This window comes from Melospiza melodia, chromosome 2 (assembly GCF_035770615.1).
Source record: "Melospiza melodia melodia isolate bMelMel2 chromosome 2, bMelMel2.pri, whole genome shotgun sequence".
Taxonomy (NCBI): Eukaryota; Metazoa; Chordata; class Aves; order Passeriformes; family Passerellidae; genus Melospiza; species Melospiza melodia.
Window position 1 is genome coordinate 55,370,430 of NC_086195.1, and position 21,565 is coordinate 55,391,994.

Sequence of the window (21,565 nt, forward strand, 5' to 3'; positions counted from 1 at the left end):
AGACCCCCAGACACAAACCTCGGCCCGTTTCCCTGGAAAACAAAAGTAAGCTGCCCCGATTCTGGATGGCAGATTGCAGGAGCCACTTGGTACTATCAAATCAGCCCAACTTGGCACTGGTGCCACCATGGGTCTGGTAAACATCCTGCCTATCGTAGCTTTTCAGGAGCCAGCCGGTCACTCCCTGCCATAGGCCCCCAGACACAAACCTCGGCCCGTTTCCCTGGCAAACAAAAGTAAACTGCCCCGCTTTTGGATGGCAGATTGCAGGAGCCATTTGGTACTATCAAACCTGCCCGACTTGGCCCTCGTGCCACCTTGGCTCTGGGAACCATGCTGCGTAACGTAGATTCTACGAGGACAGGCGGCCACTCCCAGCCACAGGCCTCTAAACAAGAACAACGGCGCTTTTCCCTGGAAAACAAAAGTCGCCTGACAACTTTTTGATGGCAGATTGCAGGAGCCACTTGGTACTATCAAACCAGCCCAACTTGGCACTGGTGCCACCATGGGTCTGGTCACCATCCTGCCTATCGTAGCTTTTCAGGAGCCAGCCGGCCACTCCCAGCCATAGGCCCCCAGACAAATATCTCGGCCCGTTTCCCTGGCAAACAAAAGTAAGCTGCCCCGCTTCTGGATGGCAGATTGCAGGACGCACTTGGTAGTATCAAACCAGCCCGACTTGGCACTGGTGCCACCTTGGGTCTGGGAACCATCCTGCGTATCATGGATTTTCAGGAGCCAGCCGTCCACTGCCAGCCACAGGCCCCGAAACACAAACAACAGCCTTTTTCTCTGGCAAACAAAATTCAGCTGCCCCGCTTCTGGATGGCAGATTGCAGGAACCACTTGGTACTAACAAACCAGCCCGACTTGGCACTGGTGCCACCTTGGGTCTGGGAACCATCCTGCGTAACGTGGATTCTAAGGAGCCAGCCGGCCACTCCCAGCCACAGGCCCCAAAACACACACAACGGTGCTTTTCCCTGGAAAACAAAACTCGCCTGCCAAACATTTGATGGCAGATTGCAGGAGCCACTTGGTACTATCAAACCAGCCCAACTTGGCACTGGTGCCACCATGGGTCTGGTCACCATCCTGCCTATCGTAGCTTTTCAGGTGCCAGCCAGCCACCCCCAGCCAGAGGCCCCTAGACAAATATTTCGGCCCGTTTCCCTGGCAAACAAAAGTAAGCTACCCCGCTTCTGGATGGCAGATTGCAGGAGCCACTTTGCACCATCAAACCAGCCCAACTTGGCACTGGTGCCACCTCTGGTCTGGGAACCATCCTGCGTATCGTGGGTTCTAAGGAGCCAGCTGGCCACTCCCAGCCACAGGCCCCCAAACACAAACAACGGCGCTTTTCCCTGGAAAACAAAACTCGCCTGCCAACTTTTTGATGGCAGATTGCCGGAGCCACTTGGTACTATCAAACCAGCCCAACTTGGCACTGGTGCCACCATGGGTCTGGTCACCATCCTGCCTATCGTAGCTTTTCAGGAGCCAGCCGGTCACTCCCAGCCATAGGCCCCCAGACACAAACCTCGGCCCGTTTCCCTGGGAAACAAAAGTAAGCTGCCCCGCTTCTGCATGGCAGATTGCAGGAGCTATTTAGTACTATCAAACCAGCCCGACTTGGCACTGGTGACACCTCTGGTCTGGGAACCATCCTGCCTATCGTGGATTTTCAGGGGCCAGCCGGCCACTCTCAGCCATATGCCCCCAAAAACAAACCACGGCCCTTTTCTCTGGCAAACAAAACTCAACTGCCCCTCTTCTGGATGGCAAATTTTAGGACGCACTTTGTACTACGAAAACCGCCCGACGTGGCACTGGTGCCACCTTGTGTCAGGGAACCATCCTGCATATCGAGCTTTTTAAGGAGCCAGCCGGCCACGCCCAGCCATATACCCCCAAAAACAAACCACGGACCATTTCTCATGGAAACAAAAATCCGCTGCCCCGCGTCTGGATGGCAGATTGCAGGAGCCACTTTGCACCATCAAACCAGCCCGACTTGGCTCTGGTGCCACCTTGGGTCTGGGAACAATCCTGCATATCGTGGATTCTAAGGAGCCAGCCGGCCACTCCCAGCCACAGGCCCCCAAACACAAACAACGGCGCTTTTCCCTGGAAAACAAAACTCGCCTGCCAGCTTTTTGATGGCAGATTGCAGGAGCCACTTGGTACTATCAAATCATCCCAACTTGGCACTGGTGCCACTATGGGTCTGGGAACCATCCTGCCTATTGTAGCATTTCAGGAGCCAGCCGGTCACTCCCAGCCATAGACCCCCAGACACAAACCTCGGACCGTTTCCCTGGCAAACAAAATTAAGCTGCCCCGATTCTGGATGGCAGATTGCAGGAGCCACTTGGTAGTGTCAAACCAGCCCGACTTGGCACTGGTGCCACCTTGGGTCTGGGAACCATCCTGCGTATCGTGGATTCTAAGCAGCCACCCGGCCACTCTGAGCCACAGGCGCCCAAACACAAACAACGGCGCTTTTCCCTGGAAAACAAAACTCGCCTGCCAACATTTTGATGGCAGATTGCAGGAGCCACTTGGTGCTATCAAACCAGCCCAACTTGGCACTGGTGCCACCATGGGTCTGGTCACCATCCTGCCTATCGTAGCTTTTCAGGAGCCAGCCGGTCACTCCCAGCCATAGACCCCCAGACACAAACCTCGGCCCGTTTCCCTGGAAAACAAAAGTAAGCTGCCCCGATTCTGGATGGCAGATTGCAGGAGCCACTTGGTACTATCAAATCAGCCCAACTTGGCACTGGTGCCACCATGGGTCTGGTAAACATCCTGCCTATCGTAGCTTTTCAGGAGCCAGCCGGTCACTCCCTGCCATAGGCCCCCAGACACAAACCTCGGCCCGTTTCCCTGGCAAACAAAAGTAAACTGCCCCGCTTTTGGATGGCAGATTGCAGGATGCATTTGGTACTATCAAACCTGCCCGACTTGGCCCTCGTGCCACCTTGGCTCTGGGAACCATGCTGCGTAACGTAGATTCTACGAGGACAGGCGGCCACTCCCAGCCACAGGCCTCTAAACAAGAACAACGGCGCTTTTCCCTGGAAAACAAAAGTCGCCTGACAACTTTTTGATGGCAGATTGCAGGAGCCACTTGGTACTATCAAACCAGCCCAACTTGGTACTGGTGCCACCATGGGTCTGGTCACCATCCTGCCTATTGTAGCTTTTCAGGAGCCAGCCGGCCACTCCCAGCCATAGGCCCCCAGACAAATATCTCGGCCCGTTTCCCTGGCAAACAAAAGTAAGCTGCCCCGCTTCTGGATGGCAGATTGCAGGACGCACTTGGTAGTATCAAACCAGCCCGACTTGGCACTGGTGCCACCTTGGGTCTGGGAACCATCCTGCGTATCATGGATTTTCAGGAGCCAGCCGTCCACTGCCAGCCACAGGCCCCGAAACACAAACAACAGCCTTTTTCTCTGGCAAACAAAATTCAGCTGCCCCGCTTCTGGATGGCAGATTGCAGGAACCACTTGGTACTAACAAACCTGCCCGACTTGGCCCTCGTGCCACCTTGGCTCTGGGAACCATGCTGCGTAACGTAGATTCTACGAGGACAGGCGGCCACTCCCAGCCACAGGCCTCTAAACAAGAACAACGGCGCTTTTCCCTGGAAAACAAAAGTCGCCTGACAACTTTTTGATGGCAGATTGCAGGAGCCACTTGGTACTATCAAACCAGCCCAACTTGGTACTGGTGCCACCATGGGTCTGGTCACCATCCTGCCTATCGTAGCTTTTCAGGAGCCAGCCGGCCACTCCCAGCCATAGGCCCCCAGACAAATATCTCGGCCCGTTTCCCTGGCAAACAAAAGTAAGCTGCCCCGCTTCTGGATGGCAGATTGCAGGACGCACTTGGTAGTATCAAACCAGCCCGACTTGGCACTGGTGCCACCTTGGGTCTGGGAACCATCCTGCGTATCATGGATTTTCAGGAGCCAGCCGTCCACTGCCAGCCACAGGCCCCGAAACACAAACAACAGCCTTTTTCTCTGGCAAACAAAATTCAGCTGCCCCGCTTCTGGATGGCAGATTGCAGGAACCACTTGGTACTAACAAACCAGCCCGACTTGGCACTGGTGCCACCTTGGGTCTGGGAACCATCCTGCGTAACGTGGATTCTAAGGAGCCAGCCGGCCACTCCCAGCCACAGGCCCCAAAACACACACAACGGTGCTTTTCCCTGGAAAACAAAACTCGCCTGCCAAACATTTGATGGCAGATTGCAGGAGCCACTTGGTACTATCAAACCAGCCCAACTTGGCACTGGTGCCACCATGGGTCTGGTCACCATCCTGCCTATCGTAGCTTTTCAGGAGCCAGCCGGTCACTCCCAGCCATAGGCCCCCAGACACAAACCTCGGCCCGTTTCCCTGGGAAACAAAAGTAAGCTGCCCCGCTTCTGCATGGCAGATTGCAGGAGCTATTTAGTACTATCAAACCAGCCCGACTTGGCACTGGTGACACCTCTGGTCTGGGAACCATCCTGCCTATCGTGGATTTTCAGGGGCCAGCCGGCCACTCTCAGCCATATGCCCCCAAAAACAAACCACGGCCCTTTTCTCTGGCAAACAAAACTCAACTGCCCCTCTTCTGGATGGCAAATTTTAGGACGCACTTTGTACTACGAAAACCGCCCGACGTGGCACTGGTGCCACCTTGTGTCAGGGAACCATCCTGCATATCGAGCTTTTTAAGGAGCCAGCCGGCCACGCCCAGCCATACACCCCCAAAAACAAACCACGGACCATTTCTCATGGAAACAAAAATCCGCTGCCCCGCGTCTGGATGGCAGATTGCAGGAGCCACTTTGCACCATCAAACCAGCCCGACTTGGCTCTGGTGCCACCTTGGGTCTGGGAACAATCCTGCATATCGTGGATTCTAAGGAGCCAGCCGGCCACTCCCAGCCACAGGCCCCCAAACACAAACAACGGCGCTTTTCCCTGGAAAACAAAACTCGCCTGCCAGCTTTTTGATGGCAGATTGCAGGAGCCACTTGGTACTATCAAATCATCCCAACTTGGCACTGGTGCCACTATGGGTCTGGGAACCATCCTGCCTATTGTAGCATTTCAGGAGCCAGCCGGTCACTCCCAGCCATAGGCCCCCAGACACAAACCTCGGACCGTTTCCCTGGCAAACAAAATTAAGCTGCCCCGATTCTGGATGGCAGATTGCAGGAGCCACTTGGTAGTGTCAAACCAGCCCGACTTGGCACTGGTGCCACCTTGGGTCTGGGAACCATCCTGCGTATCGTGGATTCTAAGCAGCCACCCGGCCACTCTGAGCCACAGGCGCCCAAACACAAACAACGGCGCTTTTCCCTGGAAAACAAAACTCGCCTGCCAACATTTTGATGGCAGATTGCAGGAGCCACTTGGTGCTATCAAACCAGCCCAACTTGGCACTGGTGCCACCATGGGTCTGGTCACCATGCTGCCTATCGTAGCTTTTCAGGAGCCAGCCGGTCACTCCCAGCCATAGACCCCCAGACACAAACCTCGGCCCGTTTCCCTGGAAAACAAAAGTAAGCTGCCCCGATTCTGGATGGCAGATTGCAGGAGCCACTTGGTACTATCAAATCAGCCCAACTTGGCACTGGTGCCACCATGGGTCTGGTAAACATCCTGCCTATCGTAGCTTTTCAGGAGCCAGCCGGTCACTCCCTGCCATAGGCCCCCAGACACAAACCTCGGCCCGTTTCCCTGGCAAACAAAAGTAAACTGCCCCGCTTTTGGATGGCAGATTGCAGGATGCATTTGGTACTATCAAACCTGCCCGACTTGGCCCTCGTGCCACCTTGGCTCTGGGAACCATGCTGCGTAACGTAGATTCTACGAGGACAGGCGGCCACACCCAGCCACAGGCCTCTAAACAAGAACAACGGCGCTTTTCCCTGGAAAACAAAAGTCGCCTGACAACTTTTTGATGGCAGATTGCAGGAGCCACTTGGTACTATCAAACCAGCCCAACTTGGTACTGGTGCCACCATGGGTCTGGTCACCATCCTGCCTATCGTAGCTTTTCAGGAGCCAGCCGGCCACTCCCAGCCATAGGCCCCCAGACAAATATCTCGGCCCGTTTCCCTGGCAAACAAAAGTAAGCTGCCCCGCTTCTGGATGGCAGATTACAGCAGCCACATGGTACTATCAAACCAGGCCAACATGGCACTGGTGCCACCTTGGCTCTGGGAACCATCCTGCCTATCGTGGATTTTCAGGGGCCAGCCGGCCACTCTCAGCCATATGCCCCCAAACACATACCACGGCCCTTTGCTCTGGCAAACAAAACTCAACTGCCCCTCTTCTGGATGGCAAATTGCAGGACGCACTTGGTACTACGAAAACAGCCCGACTTGGCAGTGATGCCACCTTGGGTCAGGGAACAATCCTGCGTATCGATCTTTTTAAGGAGCCAGCCGGCCACGTCCAGCCATATACCCCCAAAAAAAAACCACGGAACTTTTCTCCAGCAAACAAAAATCCGCTGCCCCGCGTCTGAATGGCAGATTTCAGGAGCTATTTAGTATTATCAAACCAGGCCGACTTGGCACTGGTGCCACCATGAGTCTGGTCACCATCCTGCCTATCGTCGCTTTTCAGTAGCCAGCCGGTCACTCCCAGCCATAGGCCCCCAGACCACAAACCTCGGCCCGTTTCCCTGGGAAACAAAAGTAAGCTGACCCGCTTCTGGATGGCAGATTGCAGGAACCACTTGGTACTATCAAACCAGCCCAACTTGGCACTAGTGCCACCTTGGCTCTGGGAACCATCCTGCGTATCCTGGGTTCAAAGGAGGCAGCCGGCCACTCCCAGCCACAGGCCTCTAAACAAGAACAACGGCGCTTTTCCCTGGAAAACAAAAGGTCGCCTGACAACTTTTTGATGGCCAGATTGCAGGAGCCACTTGGTACTATCAAACCAGCCCAACTTGGCACTGGTGGCCACCATGGGTCTGGTCACCATCCTGCCTATCGTAGCTTTTCAGGAGCCTGCCGCTCACTCCCAGCCATAGGCCCGCAGACACAAAGCTCGGCCCGTTTCCCTGGCAAACAAAAGTAAGCAGCCCCGCTTCTGGATGGCAGATTGCAGGAGCCACATGGTACTATCAAAATAGGCCAACATGGCACTGGGGCCACCTCTGGTCTGGGAACCATCCTGCGTATCGTGGATTCTAAGGAGCCAGCTGGCCACTCCCAGCCACAGGCCCCCAAACACAAACAACGGTGCTTTTCCCTGGAAAACAAAACTCACCTGCCAACTTTTTGATGGCAGATTGCAGGAGCCACTTGGTACTATCAAACCAGCCCAACTTGGCACTGGTGCCACCATGGGTCTGGTCACCATCCTGCCTATCGTAGCTTTTTCAGGAGCCAGCTGGTCACTCCCAGCCATAGGCCCCCAGACACAAATCTCTACCCGTTTCCCTGGCAAACAAAAGTAAGCTACCCCGCTTCTGGATGGCAGATTGCAGGAGTCACTTTGCACCATCAAACCAGCCCGACTTGGCACTGGTGCCACCTCTGGTCTGGGACCCATCCTGCGTATCGTGGATTCTAAGGAGACAGCTGGCCACTCCCAGCCACAGGCCCCCAAACACAAACAACGGCGCTTTTCCCTGGAAAACAAAACTCGCTTGCCAACTTTTTGATGGCAGATTGCAGGAGCCACTTGGGTACTATCAAACCACCCCAACTTGGCAACAAGTGGTTCCTGCAATCTGACATCCAGAAGCGGGGCAGCTTTCTTTTGTTTGCCAGGGAAATGGACCGTTGTTTGTGATTGGAGTCGTATGGCTGGGAGTGGCCGACTGGCTCCTTAAAATCCACAATACGCAGCATGGTTCCCCAGACCAGAGGTGGCACCAGTGCCAAGTCGGGCTGGTTTGATAGTACAAAGTGGCTCCTGCAATCTGCCATCCAGAAGCGGGGCAGCTTACTTTTGTTTGCCAGGGAAACGGGCCGGGCTTTCTGTCTCGGGGCCTATGGCAGGGAGTGACCGGCTGGCTCCTGAAAAGCTACGATAGGCAGGATGGTGACCAGACCCATGGTGGCACCAGTGCCAAGTTGGGCTGGTTTAAGTGGCTCCTGCAATCTGCCATCAAAAAGTTTGCAGGCGAGTTTTGTTTTCCAGGGAAAAGCGCCATTGTTTTTGTTTGGGGACCTGTGGTTGGGAGTGGCCGGCTGGCTCCTTAGAAACCACGATACGCAGCATGGTTACCAGACAAGAGGTGCCACCAGTGCCAAGTCGGGCTGATTTGATAGTACCAAGTGGTTCCTGCAATTTGCCATCCAGAAGCGGGGCAGCTTACTTTTGTTTGCCACGGAAACGGGCCGTTGTTTGTGTTTGGGGGCCTGTGGCTGGGAGTGGCCGACTGGCTCCTTAGAATCCACGATACGCAGGATGGGTCCCAGACCAGAGGTGGCACCAGTGCCAAGTCGGGCTGGTTTGAAAGTACCAAGTGGCTCCTGCAATCTGCCATCCAGAAGCGGGGCAGCTTACTTTTGTTTGCCAGGGAAACGGGCCGAGGTTTGTGACTGGGGACCTATGTCTGGGAGTGACCGGCTGGCTCCTGAAAAGTTACGATAGGCAGGATTGTGACCAGACCCATGGTGGCACCAGTGCCAAGTTGGGCTGGTTTGATAGTACCAAGTGGCTCCTGTAATCTGCCATCAAATAGTTGGTAGGCGAGTTTTGTTTTCCAGGGAAAAGCGCCGTTGTTTGTGTTTGGGGGCCTGTGGTAGGGAGTGGCCGGCTGGCTAATTAGAATCCACGATACGCAGGATGGTTCCCAGACCAGAGGTGGCACCAGTGCCAAGACGGGCTAGTTTGATGGTGCAAAGTGGCTCCTGCAATCTGCCATCCAGAAGCGGGGTAGCTTACTTTTGTTTGCCAGGGAAACGGGCCGAGCTTTTTGTCTGGGGGCCTATGGCGGGGAGTGACCGGCTGGCTCCTGAAAAGATAAGATAGGCAGGATGGTGACCAGACCCATGGTGGCACCAGTTCCAAGTTGGGCTGATTTGATAAAACCAAGTGGCTCCTGCAATCTGCCATCAAAAAGTTGGCAGGAGAGTTTTGTTTTCCAGGGGAAAGCGCCGTTGTTTGTGTTTGGGGGCCTGTGGCTGGGCGTGGCCGGCTGGCTCCTTAGAATCCACGATACGCAGCATGGTATCCAGACCCAAGGTGGCACCAGTGCCAAGTTTTGCTGGTTTGATAGTACTAAGTGGTTCCTGCAATCTGCCATCCAGAAGCAGGGCAGCTTACTTTTGTTTGCCAGGGAAACGGGCCGAGGTTTTTGTCTGGGGGCCTATGGCTGGGAGTGACCGGCTGGCTCCTGAAAAGCTACGATAGGCAGGATGGTGACCAGACCCATGGTGGCACCAGTCCCAAGTTGGGCTGATTTGATAGTACCAAGGGGCTCCTGCAATCTGCCGTCAAAATTTGGCAGGCGAGTTTTTATTTTCCAGGGAAAAGCGCCGTTGTTTGTGTTTGGGGGCCTGTGGCTGGGAGTGGCCGGCTGGCTGCTTAGAATCCACGATACGCAGGATGGTTCCCAGACCCAAGGTGGCACCAGTGCCAAGTCGGGCTGGTTTTATAGTACCAAGTGGTTCCTGCAATCTGCCATCCAGAAGCGGGGCAGCTTACTTTTGTTTGCCAGGGAAACGGGCCGAGGTTTTTGTCTGGGAGCCTATGGCTGGGAGTGACCGGCTGGCTCCTGAAAAGCTACGATAGGCAGGATGGTGACCAGACCCATGGTGGCACCAGTGCCAAGTTGGGCTGATTTGATAGTAGCAAGTGGCTCCTGCAATCTGCCATCAAAAAGTTGTCAGGCGAGTTTTGTTTTCCAGGGAAAAGCGCCGTTGTTTGTGTTTGGGGGCCTGTGGCTGGGAGTGGCCGGCTGGCTCCTTAGAATCCACGATACGCAGCATGGTTCCCAGACCAGAGGTGGCACCAGTTCCAAGTCGGGCTATTTGATGGTGAAAAGTGGTTCCTGCAATCTGCCATCCAGAAGCGGGGCAGCTTACTTTGGTTTGCCAGGGAAAAGGGCAGAGCTTTGTGTCTGGGCGCCTATGGCTGGGAGTGATCGGCTGGCTCCTGAAAAGCTACGATAGGCAGGATGGTGACAAGACCCATGGTGGCACCAGTGCCAAGTTGGGCTGATTTGATAGTACCAAGTGGCTCCTGCAATCTGCCATCAAAATTTGGCCGGCGAATTTTGTTTTCCACGGAAAAGCGCTGTGGTTTGTGTTTGGGGGCCTGTGGCTGGAGTGGCCGGCTGGCTCCTTATAATCCACGATACGCAGCATGGTTCCCAGACCCAAGGTGGCACCAGTGCCAAGTTGGGCTGGTTTGATAGTACCAAGTGGCTCTGGCAATCTGCCATCAAAATTTGGAAGACGAGTTTTGTTTTCCAGGGAAAAGCGCCGTTGTTTTTGTTTGGGGGCCTGTGGCTGGGAGTGGACGGATGGCTCCTTAGAATCCACGATACGCAGGATGGTTCCCAGACCAGAGGTGGCACCAGTGCCAAGTCGGGCTGGTTTGATAGTACCAAGTGGTTCCTGCAATCTGCCATCCAGAAGCGGGATAACTTACTTTTATTTGTCAGGGAAACGGGCCGAGATTTGTGTCTGGGGGCCTATGGCTGGGAGTGACCGGCTGGCTCCTGAAAAGCTACGATAGGCAGGATGGTGACCAGACCCATGGTGGCACCAGTGCCAAGTTGGTCTGATTTGATGAAACCAAGTGGCTCCTGCAATCTCCCATCCAAAATTTGGCAGGAGAGTTTTGTTTTCCAGGGAAAAGCGCCGTTGTTTGTGTTTGGGGGCCTGTGGCTGGGAGTGGCCGGCTGGCTCCTTAGAATCCACGATACGCAGCATGGTATCCAGACCCAAGGTGGCACCAGTGCCAAGTTTTGCTGGTTTGATAGTACCAAGTGGTTCCTGCAATCTGCCATCCAGAAGCAGGGCAGCTTACTTTTGTTTGCCAGGGAAACCGGCGAGGTTTTTGTCCGGGGGCCTATGGCTGGGAGTGACCGGCTGGCTCCTGAAAAGCTACGATAGGCAGGATGGTGACCAGACCCATGGTGGCACCAGTCCCAAGTCGGGCTGGTTTGATAGTACAAAGTGGCTCCTGCAATCTGCCGTCAAAATTTGGCAGGCGAGTTTTGTTTTCCAGGGAAAAGCGCCGTTGTTTGTGTTTGGGGGCCTGTGGCTGGGAGTGGCCGGCTGGCTCCTTAGAATCCACGATACGCAGGATGGTTCCCAGACCCAAGGTGGCACCAGTGCCAAGTCGGGCTAGTTTGATGGTGCAAAGTGGCTCCTGCAATCTGCCATCCAGAAGCGGGGCAGCTTACTTTTGTTTGCCAGGGAAACGGGCCGAGTTTTTGTCTGGGGGCCTATGGCTGGGAGTGACCGTCTGGCTCCTGAAAAGCTACGATAGGCAGGATGGTGAGCAGACCCATGGTGGCACCAGTGCCAAGTTGAGCTGGTTTGATAGTACCAAGTGGCTCCTGCAATCTGACATCAAAAAGTTGGCAGGCGAGTTTTGTTTTCCAGGGAAAAGCGCCGTTGTTTGTGTTTGGGTGCCTATGGCTGGGAGTGGCCTGCTGGCTCCTTAGAATCCACGATACGCACCATGGTTCCCAGACCAGAGGTGGCACCAGTGCCAAGTCGGGCTGGTTTGATAGTACCAAGTGCGTCCTACAATCTGCCATCCAGAAGCGGGGCAGCTTACTTTTGTTTGCCAGGGAAACGGGCCGAGGTTTGTGTCTGGGGGCCTATGGCTGGGAGTGACCGGCTGGCTCCTGAAAAGCTACGATAGGCAGGATGGTGACCAGACCCATGGTGGCACCAGTGCCAAGTTGGACTGATTTGATAGTAGCAAGTGGCTCCTGCAATCTGCCATCAAAATATTGGCAGGCGGGATTAGTTTTCCAGGGAAAAGCGCTGTGGTTTGTGTTTGGGGGCCTGTGGCTGGGAGTGACCGGCTGGCTCCTTAGAATCCACGATACGCAGGATGGTTCCCAGATCCAAGGTGGCACCAGTGCCAAGTTGGGCTGGTTTGATAGTACCAAGTGGCTCCTGCAATCTGCCATCCAGGAGCGGGGCAGCTTACTTTTGTTTGCCAGGGAAACGGGCCGAGCTTTGTGTCTGCGAGCCTATGACTGGGAGTGACCGGCTAGGTCCTGAAAAGCTACGATAGGCAGGATGGTGACCAGACCCATGGTGGCACCAGTGCCAAGTTGAGCTGGTTTGATAGTACCAAGTGGCTCCTGCAATCTGCCATCAAAAAGTTGGCAGGCGAGTTTTGTTTTCCAGGGAAAAGCGCCGTTGTTTGTGTTTGGGGGCCTTTGGCTGGGAGTGGCCGGCTGGCTCCTTAGAATCCCCGATACGCAGCATGGTTCCCAGACCAGAGGTGGCACCAGTGCCAAGTCGGGCTGGTTTTATAGTACCAAGTGCGTCCTGCAATCTGCCATCCAGAAGCGGGGCAGCTGACTTTTGTTTGCCAGGGAAACGGGCCGAGGTTTTTGTCTGGGGGCCTATGGCTGGGAGTGACCGGCTGGCTCCTGAAAAGCTACGATAGGCAGGATGGTGACCAGACCCATGGTGGCACCAGTGCCAAGTTGGGCTGATTTGATAGTAGCAAGTGGCTCCTGCAATCTGCCATCAAAAAGTTGGCAGGCGAGTTTTGTTTTCCAGGGAAAAGCGCCGTTGTTTGTGTTTGGGGGCCTGTGGCTGGGAGTGGCCGGCTGGCTCCTTAGAATCCACGATACGCAGCATGGTTCCCAGACCAGAGGTGGCACCAGTTCCAAGTCGGGCTACTTTGATGGTGAAAAGTGGTTCCTGCAATCTGCCATCAAGAAGCGGGGCAGCTCACTTTGGTTTGCCAGGGAAACGGGCAGAGCTTTTTGTCTGCGCGCCTATGGCTGGGAGTGACCGGCTGGCTCCTGAAAAGCTACGATAGGCAGGATGGTTCCCGAACCTGAGGTGGCACCAGTGCCAAGTTGGGCTGATTTGATAGTACCAAGTGGCTCCTGCAATCTGCCATCAAAAGTTGGCCGGCGAATTATGTTTTCCAGGGAAAAGCGCCGTTGTTTCTGTTTGGGGGCCTGTGGCAGGGAGTGGCCGGCTGGCTCCTTATAATCCACGATACGCAGCATGGTTCCCAGACCCAAGGTGGCACCAGTGCCAAGTTGGGCTGGTTTGATAGTACCAAGTGGCTCCGGCAATCTGCCATCAAAAAGTTGGCAGACGAGTTTTGTGTTCCAGGGTAAAGCGCCGTTGTTTGCGTTTGGGGGCCTGTGGCTGGGAGTGGACGGATGGCTAATGAGAATCCACGATATGCAGGGTGGTTCCCAGACCAGAGGTGGCACCAGTGCCAAGTTGGGCTGGTTTGATAGTACCAAGTGGCTCCTGGAATCTGCCATCCAGAAGCGGGACAGCTTACTTTTGTTTGTCAGGGAAACGGGCCGAGCTTTGTGTCTGGGGGCCTATGGCTGGGAGTGACCGGCTGGCTCCTGAAAAGGTACGATAGGCAGGATGGTGACCAGACCCATGGTGGCACCAGTGTCAAGTTGGGCTGGTTTGATAGTACCAAGTGGCTCCTGCAATCTGCCATCAAAAAGTTGGCAGGCGAGTTTTGTTTTCCAGGGAAAAGCGCCGTTGTTTTTGTTTGGGGGCCTGTGGCTGGGAGTGGCCGGCTGGCTCCTTAGAATCCACGATACGCAGCATGGTTCCCAGACTAGAGGTGGCACCAGTGCCAAGTTGGGCTGGTTTGATAGTACCGAGTGCGTCCTGCAATCTGCCATCCAGAAGCGGGGCAGCTTACTTTTGTTTGCCAGGGAAACCGGCGAGGTTTGTGTCTCGGGGCCTATGGCTGGGAGTGACCGGCTGGCTCCTGAAAAGCTAAGATAGGCAGGATGGTGACCAGACCCATGGTGGCACCAGTGCCAAGTTGGGCTGGTTTGATAGTACCAAGTGGCTCCTGCAATCTGCCATCAAAATTTGGCAGGCGAGTTTGTTATCCAGGGAAATGCGCCGTTGTTTGTGTTTGGGGGCCTGTGGCTGGGAGTGGCCGGCTGGCTCCTTAGAATCCACGATACGCAGCATTGTTCCCAGACCTGAGGTGGCACCAGTGCCAAGTCGGGCTGGTTTGATGGTGAAAAGTGGCTCCTGCAATCTGCCATCCAGTAGCGGGATAACTTACTTTTGTTTGCCAGGGAAACGGGCCAAGGTTTTTGTCTGGGGGCCTATGGCTGGGAGTGACCGGCTGGCTCCTGAAATGCTACGATAGGCAGGATGGTGACCAGACCCATGGTGGCACCAGTGTCAAGTTGGGCTGGTTTGATAGTACCAAGTGGCTCCGGCAATCTGCCATCAAAATTTGGCAGGCGAGTTTTGTTTTCCAGGGAAAAGCGCCGTTGTTTGTGTTTGGGGGCCTGTGGCTGGGAGTGGACGGATGGCTAATTAGAATGCACGATACGCAGGATGGTTCCCAGACCCAAGGTGGTACCAGTGCCAAGTTGGGCTGGTTTGATAGTACCAAGTGCGTCCTTCAATCTGCCATCCAGAAGAGGGGTAGCTTACTTTTATTGCCAGGGAAACGGGCCGAGGTTTGTGTCTGGGGACCTATGGCTGGGAGTGACCGGCTGGCTCCTGAAAAGCTACGATAGGCAGGATGGTGAGCAGACCCATGGTGGCACCAATGTCAAGTTGGGCTGGTTTGATAGTACCAAGTGGCTCCGGCAATCTGCCATCAAATTTGGCAGGCGAGTTTTGTTTTCCAGGGAAAAGCGCCGTTGTTTTTGTTTGGGGGCCTCTGGGTGGGAGTGGCCGGCTGGCTAATTAGAATCCACGATACGCAGCATGGTTCCCAGACCTGAGGTGGCACCAGTGCCGAGTCGGGCTAGTTTGATGGTGCAAAGTGGCTCCTGCAATCTGCCATCCAGAAGCGGGGCAGCTTACTTTTGTTTGCCAGGGAAACGGGCCGAGCTTTGTGTCTGGGGGCCTATGGCTGGGAGTGACCGGCTGGCTCCTGAAAAGCTACGATAGGCAGGATGGTGACCAGACCCATGGTGGCACAAGTGCCAAGTTGGGCTGATTTGATAGTACCAAGTGGCTCCTGCAATCTGCCATCAAAATGTTGGCAGGTGAGTTTTGTTTTCCAGGGAAAAGCGCCGTTGTTTGTGTCTGGGGGCCTGTGGCTGGAGTGGCCGGCTGCCTCCTTAGAATCCACGATACGCAGGATGGTTCCCAGACCTGAGGTGGCACCAGTGCCAAGTCGGGCTAGTTTGATGTTGCAAAGTGGCTCCTGCAATCTGCCATCCAGAAGCGGGTTAGGTTACTTTTGTTTGCCAGGGAAACTGGCCGAGGTTTTTCTCTGGGGCCCTATGGCAGAGAGGGACCTGCTGGCTCCTGAAAAGCTATGATAGGCAGGATGGTGACCAGACCCATGTTGGCACCAGTGCCAAGTTGGGCTGATTTGATAGTACCAAGTGGCTCCTGCAATCTGCCATCAAAATGTTGGCAGGCGGGTTTTGTATTCCAGGGAAAAGCGCCATTGTTTGTGTTTGGGGGCCTGTGGCTGGGAGTGGCCGGCTGGCTCCTTAGAATCCACGATACGCAGGATGGTTCCCAGACCTGAGGTGGCAACAGTGCCAAGTCGGGCTGGTTTGATAGTACCAAGTGGCTCCGGCAATCTGCCATCAAAAAGTTGGCAGACGAGTTTTGTGTTCCAGGGTAAAGCGCCGTTGTTTGCGTTTGGGGGCCTGTGGCTGGGAGTGGACGGATGGCTAATGAGAATCCACGATATGCAGGGTGGTTCCCAGACCAGAGGTGGCACCAGTGCCAAGTTGGGCTGGTTTGATAGTACCAAGTGGCTCCTGCAATCTGCCATCCAGAAGCGGGACAGCTTACTTTTGTTTGTCAGGGAAACGGGCCGAGCTTTGTGTCTGGGGGCCTATGGCTGGGAGTGACCGGCTGGCTCCTGAAAAGGTACGATAGGCAGGATGGTGACCAGACCCATGGTGGCACCAGTGTCAAGTTGGGCTGGTTTGATAGTACCAAGTGGCTCCTGCAATCTGCCATCAAAAAGTTGGCAGGCGAGTTTTGTTTTCCAGGGAAAAGCGCCGTTGTTTTTGTTTGGGGGCCTGTGGCTGGGAGTGGCCGGCTGGCTCCTTAGAATCCACGATACGCAGCATGGTTCCCAGACTAGAGGTGGCACCAGTGCCAAGTTGGGCTGGTTTGATAGTACCGAGTGCGTCCTGCAATCTGCCATCCAGAAGCGGGGCAGCTTACTTTTGTTTGCCAGGGAAACCGGCGAGGTTTGTGTCTCGGGGCCTATGGCTGGGAGTGACCGGCTGGCTCCTGAAAAGCTAAGATAGGCAGGATGGTGACCAGACCCATGGTGGCACCAGTGCCAAGTTGGGCTGGTTTGATAGTACCAAGTGGCTCCTGCAATCTGCCATCAAAATTTGGCAGGCGAGTTTGTTATCCAGGGAAATGCGCCGTTGTTTGTGTTTGGGGGCCTGTGGCTGGGAGTGGCCGGCTGGCTCCTTAGAATCCACGATACGCAGCATTGTTCCCAGACCTGAGGTGGCACCAGTGCCAAGTCGGGCTGGTTTGATGGTGAAAAGTGGCTCCTGCAATCTGCCATCCAGTAGCGGGATAACTTACTTTTGTTTGCCAGGGAAACGGGCCAAGGTTTTTGTCTGGGGGCCTATGGCTGGGAGTGACCGGCTGGCTCCTGAAATGCTACGATAGGCAGGATGGTGACCAGACCCATGGTGGCACCAGTGTCAAGTTGGGCTGGTTTGATAGTACCAAGTGGCTCCGGCAATCTGCCATCAAAATTTGGCAGGCGAGTTTTGTTTTCCAGGGAAAAGCGCCGTTGTTTGTGTTTGGGGGCCTGTGGCTGGGAGTGGACGGATGGCTAATTAGAATGCACGATACGCAGGATGGTTCCCAGACCCAAGGTGGTACCAGTGCCAAGTTGGGCTGGTTTGATAGTACCAAGTGCGTCCTTCAATCTGCCATCCAGAAGAGGGGTAGCTTACTTTTATTGCCAGGGAAACGGGCCGAGGTTTGTGTCTGGGGACCTATGGCTGGGAGTGACCGGCTGGCTCCTGAAAAGCTACGATAGGCAGGATGGTGAGCAGACCCATGGTGGCACCAATGTCAAGTTGGGCTGGTTTGATAGTACCAAGTGGCTCCGGCAATCTGCCATCAAAAGTTGGCAGGCGAGTTTTGTTTTCCAGGGAAAAGCGCCGTTGTTTTTGTTTGGGGGCCTCTGGGTGGGAGTGGCCGGCTGCCTCCTTAGAATCCACGATACGCAGGATGGTTCCCAGACCTGAGGTGGCACCAGTGCCAAGTCGGGCTAGTTTGATGTTGCAAAGTGGCTCCTGCAATCTGCCATCCAGAAGCGGGTTAGGTTACTTTTGTTTGCCAGGGAAACTGGCCGAGGTTTTTCTCTGGGGCCCTATGGCAGAGAGGGACCTGCTGGCTCCTGAAAAGCTATGATAGGCAGGATGGTGACCAGACCCATGTTGGCACCAGTGCCAAGTTGGGCTGATTTGATAGTACCAAGTGGCTCCTGCAATCTGCCATCAAAATGTTGGCAGGCGGGTTTTGTATTCCAGGGAAAAGCGCCATTGTTTGTGTTTGGGGGCCTGTGGCTGGGAGTGGCCGGCTGGCTCCTTAGAATCCACGATACGCAGGATGTTTCCCAGACCCAAGGTGGCACCAGTGCCAAGTTGGGCTGGTTTGATAGTACCAAGAGGCTCCTGCAGTCTGCCATCCAGAAGCGGGACAGCTTACTTTTGTTTGCCAGGGAAACGGGTCGAGATTTGTGTCTGGGGGCCTATGGCTGGGAGTGACCGGCTAGGTCCTGAAAAGCTAAGATAGGCAGGATGGTGACCAGACCCATGGTGGCAGCAGTGCCAAGTTGGGCTGGTGTGATAGTACCAAGTGGCTCCTGCAATCTGCCATCAAAATTTGGCAGGCGAGTTTTGTTTTCCAGGGAAAAGCGCCGTTGTTTGTGTTTGGGGGCCTGTGGCTTGGAGTGGCCGGCTGGCTCCTTAGAATCCACGATACGCAGCATGGTTCCCAGACCAGAGGTGGCACAAGTGCCAAGTCTGGCTAGTTTGATGGTGCAAAGTGGCTCCTGCAATCTGCCATCCAGAAGCGGGGCAGCTTACTTTTGTTTGCCAGGGAAACGGGCCGAGCTTTTTGTCTGGGGGCCTATGGCTAGGAGTGACCGGCTGGCTCCTGAAAAGCTACGATAGGCAGGATGGTGACCAGACCCATGGTGGCACCAGTGCCAAGTTGGGCTGGTTTGATAGTACCAAGTGGCTCCTGCAATCTGCCATCAAAAAGTTGGCAGGCGAGTTTTGTTTTCCAGGGAAAAGCGCCGTTGTTTGTGTTTGGGGGCCTTTGGCTGGGAGTGGCCGGCTGGCTCCTTAGAATCCACGATACGCAGCATGGTTCCCAGACCAGAGGTGGCACCAGTGCCAAGTCGGGCTGGTTTTATAGTACCAAGTGGTTCCTGCAATCTGCCATCCAGAAGCGGGGCAGCTTACTTTTGTTTGCCAGGGAAACGGGCCGAGGTTTTTGTCTGGGAGCCTATGGCTGGGAGTGACCGGCTGGCTCCTGAAAAGCTACGATAGGCAGGATGGTGACCAGACCCATGGTGGCACCAGTGCCAAGTTGGGCTGATTTGATAGTAGCAAGTGGCTCCTGCAATCTGCCATCAAAAAGTTGTCAGGCGAGTTTTGTTTTCCAGGGAAAAGCGCCGTTGTTTGTGTTTGGGGGCCTGTGGCTGGGAGTGGCCGGCTGGCTCCTTAGAATCCACGATACGCAGCATGGTTCCCAGACCAGAGGTGGCACCAGTTCCAAGTCGGGCTATTTGATGGTGAAAAGTGGTTCCTGCAATCTGCCATCCAGAAGCGGGGCAGCTTACTTTGGTTTGCCAGGGAAAAGGGCAGAGCTTTGTGTCTGGGCGCCTATGGCTGGGAGTGACCGGCTGGCTCCTGAAAAGCTACGATAGGCAGGATGGTGACAAGACCCATGGTGGCACCAGTGCCAAGTTGGGCTGATTTGATAGTACCAAGTGGCTCCTGCAATCTGCCATCAAAATTTGGCCGGCAAATTTTGTTTTCCATGGAAAAGCGCTGTGGTTTGTGTTTGGGGGCCTGTGGCTGGGAGTGGCCGGCTGGCTCCTTATAATCCACGATACGCAGCATGGTTCCCAGACCCAAGGTGGCACCAGTGCCAAGTTGGGCTGGTTTGATAGTACCAAGTGGCTCTGGCAATCTGCCATCAAAAAGTTGGAAGACGAGTTTTGTTTTCCAGGGAAAAGCGCAGTTGTTTTTGTTTGGGGGCCTGTGGCTGGGAGTGGACGGATGGCTCCTTAGAATCCACGATACGCAGGATGGTTCCCAGACCAGAGGTGGCACCAGTGCCAAGTCGGGCTGGTTTGATAGTACCAAGTGGTTCCTGCAATCTGCCATCCAGAAGCGGGATAACTTACTTTTGTTTGTCAGGGAAACGGGCCGAGATTTGTGTCTGGGGGCCTATGGCTGGGAGTGACCGGCTGGCTCCTGAAAAGCTACGATAGGCAGGATGGTGACCAGACCCATGGTGGCACCAGTGCCAAGTTGGTCTGATTTGATGAAACCAAGTGGCTCCTGCAATCTCCCATCAAAAAGTTGGCAGGAGAGTTTTGTTTTCCAGGGAAAAGCGCCTTTGTTTGTGTTTGGGGGCCTGTGGCTGGGAGTGGCCGGCTGGCTCCTTAGAATCCACGATACGCAGCATGGTATCCAGACCCAAGGTGGCACCAGTGCCAAGTTTTGCTGGTTTGATAGTACCAAGTGGTTCCTGCAATCTGCCATCCAGAAGCGGGGCAGCTTACTTTTGTTTGCCAGGGAAACGGGCCGAGGATTTTGTCCGGGGGCCTATGGCTGGGAGTGACCGGCTGCCTCCTGAAAAGCTACGATAGGCAGGATGGTGACCAGACCCATGGTGGCACCAGTCCCAAGTCGGGCTGGTTTGATAGTACCAAGTGGCTCCTGCAATCTGCCGTCAAAATTTGGCAGGCGAGTTTTGTTTTCCAGGGAAAAGCGCCGTTGTTTGTGTTTGGGGGCCTGTGGCTGGGAGTGGCCGGCTGGCTAATTAGAATCCACGATACGCAGGATGGTTCCCAGACCCAAGGTGACACCAGTGCCAAGTCGGGCTAGTTTGATGGTGCAAAGTGGCTCCTGCAATCTGCCATCCAGAAGCGGGGCAGCTTACTTTTGTTTGCCAGGGAAACGGGCCGAGTTTTTGTCTGGGGGCCTATGGCTGGGAGTGACCGTCTGGCTCCTGAAAAGCTACGATAGGCAGGATGGTGAGCAGACCCATGGTGGCACCAGTGCCACGTTGAGCTGGTTTGATAGTACCAAGTGGCTCCTGCAATCTGCCATCAAAAAGTTGGCAGGCGAGTTTTGTTTTCCAGGGAAAAGCGCCGTTGTTTGTGTTTGGGTGCCTATGGCTGGGAGTGGCCTGCTGGCTCCTTAGAATCCACGATACGCACCATGGTTCCCAGACCAGAGGTGGCACCAGTGCCAAGTCGGGCTGGTTTGATAGTACCAAGTGCGTCCTACAATCTGCCATCCAGAAGCGGGGCAGCTTACTTTTGTTTGCCAGGGAAACGGGCCGAGGTTTGTGTCTGGGGGCCTATGGCTGGGAGTGACCGGCTGGCTCCTGAAAAGCTACGATAGGCAGGATGGTGACCAGACCCATGGTGGCACCAGTGCCAAGTTGGACTGATTTGATAGAAGCAAGTGGCTCCTGCAATCTGCCATCAAAATATTGGCAGGCGGGATTAGTTTTCCAGGGAAAAGCGCTGTGGTTTGTGTTTGGGGGCCTGTGGCTGGGAGTGACCGGCTGGCTCCTTAGAATCCACGATACGCAGGATGGTTCCCAGATCCAAGGTGGCACCAGTGCCAAGTTGGGCTGGTTTGATAGTACCAAGTGGCTCCTGCAATCTGCCATCCAGAAGCGGGGCAGCTTACTTTTGTTTGCCAGGGAAACGGGCCGAGCTTTGTGTCTGCGAGCCTATGACTGGGAGTGACCGGCTAGGTCCTGAAAAGCTAAGATAGGCAGGATGGTGACCAGACCCATGGTGGCACCAGTGCCAAGTTGAGCTGGTTTGATAGTACCAAGTGGCTCCTGCAATCTGCCATCAAAATGTTGGCAGGCGAGTTTTGTTTTCCAGGGAAAAGCGCCGTTGTTTGTGTTTGGGGGCCTTTGGCTGGGAGTGGCCGGCTGGCTCCTTACAATCCCCGATACGCAGCATGGTTCCCTGACCCAAGGTGGCACCAGTGCCAAGTCGGGCTGGTTTTATAGTACCAAGTGCGTCCTGCAATCTGCCATCCAGAAGCGGGGCAGCTGACTTTTGTTTGCCAGGGAAACGGGCCGAGGTTTTTGTCTGGGGGCCTATGGCTGGGAGTGACCGGCTGGCTCCTGAAAAGCTACGATAGGCAGG